We start from the raw sequence: 6,000 nt of genomic DNA on the forward strand, positions 1-6,000 counted from the left end.
AGTTTCAGTTTCAGTAGAACAGCATGCTAGTATAGGACTAAGGATCTTGGAGAATGCCTTATGTGCCTGCTTTATGTGTTACAGCTTTATGAGTATTGCATGCTAGTATTGTGTAGACAGCAGTAGGATAGCCTGTTTAGGTTATGCCTGATAGTATGAGCTTAGCATCCTATGCTAGTACAGTATCTTGTTATAAGAATAGTTTTGCCTGAATCTGTTTCCCTTATCCGAATGCTGCTTGCTCCGTGCTTTGTGGGGTTCTGAGTGATGGGAGTTAGCCATTAGGTGAACACGTCACACCACATATGATAAGGGTTGAATAATCCCAGAGTGCTGGAACTGGCCCCATTGTGCAGCTCTTGTTTGAGTCCAACCGTTATAGGGACGGGTCTTTTACTCGAAAGATTATCTGATCCTCATCACATGTGATGGTGTTCAGGTGGTGGCTAATTAGCATTATAAGGAAACCTTCAGCAGCTGAGGACCAGTTGTGTTGAGCCTGAGGTTTCCCTAGGGCAAGCCTAGGATGAGAGTAGCAGAGAGCAGCAGCAGTAGTTCGATCAAGGAGGATATCTTAGAGCTGATGGATGAGAGATAGGGTATTTTCCGTGCTGAGATGGCGGCCATGATGGGGTCGCGCACACTTACGTTCAGGGAGTTCAGGGCATGCGGAGCTCCAGACTATCATGGGGCGCGGGACCCCATAGCGAGTACCAGATGGTTGGCGGATGTGGCCAACGCTTTCCGCACTAGCAGGTGTCCTGAGGGGGACAAAGTCAGATTGGCGTCCTGTCTTCTGAAGGACAGGGCACGGGATTGGTGGGAGGAGGTTGGACATGCCATCGGGGATGATGCAGCATTGGACGCCATGACCTGGACTGATTTCTCTACCAGGTTCAGGGCGGAGTTTGCACCGGTCATTGAGGTGCAACAGTTAGCTAGGGAGTTTCAGGACCTTACCCAGACTACAAAGACAGTGGTGGAGATCACCGCCAAGTTCAGGGAGAGGGCTCTTCTTGTTCCTCAGTATGCAGCCGATGAGGAGATGAAAGGCCCGTTATCATGAGATGTTGCGGAGTGATATCCGCATGTTTGTGAGCCGGTCCAGTTGTAAAACGCTGGATGACATGATTGCTAGAGCTCGGGAGAGGGAGATTGATCTTGAGATGGAGAAGAAGAGGAAACCGGAGGCGGTTTCGGGTTCAGGCAGTTTGGGCAAAAAGCCCAAGGTTTCAGATCACAGGTCTAGGAGTCAGCAGAGCCACGGTCGATGTGGAAAATGTGGGAGATTGCACGAGGGGGCGTGCAAGGCAGGGAGTTCCGGCTGCTACAAGTGCGGTCGGATTGGGCATTTGAGTAGGGATTGTACGGCCCCTGCTCCTGCCGTTGCAGCATCAGATCTGAATTGCTTTCAGTGCAATCAGAGGGGGCATAAAAAGTCCCAGTGTCCAAGCTTAGCCGCAGCAGGGAAGGTGGCTGCACCTACCCCTGCCACCTTGAGGATTACAGATGGCCGGCAGGGCCGAGCTGATGCACCAGTGGCGAAGAGTAGGGCGTTTCAGATGACAGCAGAGGAGGCGCGAGCGACTCCTGATGTGGTGACGGGTATGTATCTTCCCTTCATCTTTTATTTACTATTTATTATCGTTTGAATATTACTTATGTGGGTATCTTTTATTTAGGGTCGTTCTCTGTGAACGGCAATTCTGCTTTGATATTGTTCGATTCGGGGGCTACCCGATCATTCGTGTCGCTTGCGCTTAGCAAGAGATTTAGTAGAGCTCCTGGGGAGCTGGATTGTCCATTAGAGGTTGAGATAGTAGATGATAGGACCGTGAGGGTCGGCAGAGTGCATAGAGGGTGTTCCCTTCAGATATTTGATGAGCAGTTTTCAGTGGATCTGGTACCTATTCCCCTGCGTGGTAATAAGGTTATTGTGGGCATGGATTGGCTAAGCCCCAATGGGGCGGTGATTGATTGTGAGCTTCAGCTAGTGAGGGTTCACACTCCTAGTGGGGGAGAGTTAGTGATTCAGGGTGAGAGGCCGCAACGAGGACCGATCTTTTGTTCCGCCGCAAGGGCGAGGCGCTATGTTCAACAGGGTTGCGCCGGTTTTGTAGCTTACGTCTTGGATGCCCGGGGGAAGGGCAAGACGACAGTTGATGATATTCCTATTGTTCGAGACTACCCGGATGTGTTTCCCGAGGATTTGCCGGGGATACCTCCTGAGAGACAGGTTGAGTTCAGGATCGACCTAATTCCTGGTGCGGCTCCGATAGCCAAAGCACCGTATCGCCTAGCTCCCCCTGAGATGCAGGAGTTGTCCACACAGCTGCAGGAGCTGTTAGACAAGGGTTTCATTCGGCCGAGCAGTTCGCCTTGGGGAGCGCCGATCTTGTTTGTGAGGAAGAAGGATGGGTCGCATCATATGTGTATTGATTATCGGGAACTGAATAAGGTAACGGTGAAGAACCGTTACCCACTTCCGAGGATAGATGATTTGTTTGATCAGCTTCAGGGAGCGTCTTGGTTCTCCAAGATCGATCTACGCTCCGATTATCATCAGATGCGGGTTAGAGATGAGGATGTACAGAAGACTGCTTTCAGGACCCGGTATGGTCATTATGAGTTCGTGGTGATGCCATTTGGGCTCACTAATGCCCCAGCCGCGTTCATGGACCTCATGAACCGCGTGTGCAGGCCGATGCTGGATCGGTCAGTGATAGTATTCATAGATGATATCTTGGTATATTCCAAGACACAGGAGCAACACGAGGAGCACCTGCGGGAGGTGCTGGAGGCTTTGAGGAGGGAGAGACTTTTCGCAAAGTTCTCCATGTGTGAGTTCTGGTTGCGCGAGGTGCAGTTTCTTGGTCATCTCGTCAACCAGAAGGGTATTTTGGTAGATCCGGCCAAGATAGAGGCCGTGATGCAGTGGGAGGTCCCGAAGTCTCCATCTGAGATTCGGAGCTTCCTAGGGTTGGCAGGGTATTATCGGAGATTTATTCAGGGCTTCTCCAAGATAGCAGTGCCGCTCACCCGACTAACTAAGAAGTCGGTGGTATTTCGTTGGGGGCCTGAGCAGCAGGCGGCGTTCGAGACTCTCAGATAGAAATTGTGCGAGGCTCCGATCCTTACCTTGCCAGAGGGAGTAGAGGACTTCGTAGTCTATTGTGATGCTTCGATCACAGGTATGGGGGCAGTATTGATGCAGTGAGGCCATGTGGTAGCTTATGCCTCGAGACAGTTGAAGCCTCACGAGGCTAATTATCCTACCCACGATTTAGAGCTGGGGGCAGTTGTGTTTGCCCTCAAGATTTGGAGGCATTACCTTTATGGGGTCCGTTGTACTATTTACACGGATCACAAGAGTTTGCGGTATCTTATGGATCAGCCGAGTCTGAACATGAGGCAGAGGAGGTGGTTGGACGTGCTGAAGGATTATGATTGTGAGATCCTTTATCATCCAGGGAAGGCCAACGTGGTGGCCGACGCCCTAAGCCGCAAAGTGTCAGCGGCCCCTATCAGAGATCTGTGTATGAGGATGACAGTGATCACTCCGTTGTTGGAGCGGATCAAGGAGGATCAGATGGAGGGTCTCAAGGAGGAGAGGCAGAAGTGTGAGAGGATAGTGGGCCGAGTAGCTTCGTTTGATTATGACAGTCGGGGTTTGCTGACGCTTCACGGGAGGGTGTGGGTACCGTACTGGGGTGGAGTACGGCAGGTATTGATGGACGTGGCTCATAAGTCTCGATTTTCTATCCACCCAGGGGCGACGAAAATGTATCGAGATCTTCGACCTGATTATTGGTGGCCCTGCATGAAGCGGGACGTCGCTTGGTATGTTGAGAGATGCTTGACCTGCCGGAAGGTCAAGGCGGAGCACCAGAGACCTCACGGCAAGATGCAGCCGTTAGACATTCCCGTGTGAAAGTGGGAAGACATCACCATGGATTTTGTCACCAAGCTCCCCAGGACCGCACGTGGAGTGGATTCGATATGGGTAGTAGTGGATCGGTTGACGAAGAGTGCCCATTTTATTCCGATCCAGAAGAGTATATCGGTGGAAAAGTTAGCCGATATCTATGTGCGAGAGATTGTGGCACGCCATGGAGTGCCGGTATCGGTGGTGTCAGACCGATATGTCCGTTTCACATCCAGATTCTGGAAGCGGTTCCACGACGAGATGGGTACTCGTCTCCATTTCAGCACCGCTTTCCACCCTCAGACTGACGGGCAGAGCGAGAGGACGATTCAGACTCTTGAGGACATGCTGAGGGCATGTGTTCTAGATTTTGGTGGTAGTTGGGATACGTATCTTCCGTTAGCGGAATTCTCGTATAACAACAGTTATCATTCGAGCATTGATCGACCTCCTTTTGAGATGTTGTATGGGAGGAAGTGTAGGACCCCAATTTGTTGGGGCGAGGTCGGTCAGCGAGTCATCGGGAGCACAGAAGTGGTGCTCAAGACGACTGAGTTGATCCAGCAGGTTCGTAGTAGGCTGCAGACTGCGCAGAGTCGGCAGAAGAGCTACGCCGACAGGAGGCGTTCGGACTTGGAGTTCCAGGTTGCAGATATGGTCCTTCTGAAGGTCTCACCTTGGAAGGGTGTCATCAGGTTCCGGAAGAGGGGCAAATTGGGCCCCAGATTTATTGTTCCTTTCAGGGTTTTGGCCCGGGTGGGTCGGGTGGCTTACCGGTTAGATCTTCCTGAGGAGCTTAGTTAGATCCACAACACCTTCCATGTGTCTCAGTTGAGGAAGTGTTCGGTGGATGAGTCAGCAGTCGTTCCCCTAGAGGATATTCAGGTTGATAGCAGCCTGAATTATATTGAAAGGCCGGTCGCAATTCTGGACCGGAAGACCAAGACCTTGAGGAACAAGGTAATTCAGTTAGTGAAGGTACAGTGGTAGCACCGGAAGGGGTCTGAGTGGACGTGGGAGGCTGAGGAGGAGATGAGAGCACACTACCCAGAGATATTTGCAGATTCAGCCGGAGCATACTTCGAGGACAAAGTCTGAGATAAGTGGGGGAGAATTGTAACGACCCGTTTCCGGTATGTTAATTCCTTGGTATTTGTTTTGAAGTTTTGCAAGAGGGACTCGGCGAGTTCATAGCCTAACTCGCCGAGTAGGGTCGGGATTTCGAGCACGTGTTAGCTGGAGACTCGACGAGTCCATATTCCGGACTTGGCGAGTCTGTTCGTCTGGGAGAAATCCTAAATCCCCGGGTTGCCCACTATTTAAGCCACCTTATGGCCCTCATTCTCGCCTCCTTCACCCTGAGAAGCTGTGAGAAAACCCTAATTTCGTTCTTGAGTGTTGTGAGTGATTTTTATATGCATTTGTGAAGGCTTGAAGAAGGAGAAGAAGAAAGGAGCAAGGAGAAGGAGTGTAGAGCAGAGATTCAAGGGAAAGCAAGAGCTCTTTGAGGTATTCTTCTGATTTCCTTCCCTTTTTATGCTTAAAAACCCTTTTTAGATCTAGTTGATGCCTTTCTCAAGCCTTATGTTGATATGGAAGCCTTATTATGCCGAGATATCTTTAGATCTGTGTATTTAGGATTTGTAGAGCCCAGATCTATTGCCTTTTTGGAGCTATTTTGCATATTAACCCTAGATCTACCCCTTTTATGCATCTTTTAGCCTTTATTCCCTTGTTCTTGTGTTTGTGCACGTAAAGTTGGGAACTTTACGTGGTAAACCAGCTTATTGGACTCAGATCTATCATTTGTATGTTTTGGATTCGAGCAGAAACGAGTGTAGAATAGTTGCATGGCGGTGACTCGGTGAGTCGGAAGAACGACTCGGCGATTCGAGTCGCGAGTCCCCGATTCCTTCCTTTTGAGCGGTGTCTGTCGAGTAGGACCAGTGAGTAGTGGGGTGGACTCAGCGAGTTGAGGGTAGACTCAGTAATGGAGGGACTCGGCGAGTTGTTCATACAACTCGGCGAGTCCGAGGCAATCTTCTTAAGCTCAAGAATAACTCGTCGAGTTGTTC

This window comes from Lactuca saligna, chromosome 4, assembly GCF_052625555.1.
Source record: "Lactuca saligna cultivar CGN05327 chromosome 4, ASM5262555v1, whole genome shotgun sequence".
Taxonomy (NCBI): domain Eukaryota; kingdom Viridiplantae; phylum Streptophyta; class Magnoliopsida; order Asterales; family Asteraceae; genus Lactuca; species Lactuca saligna.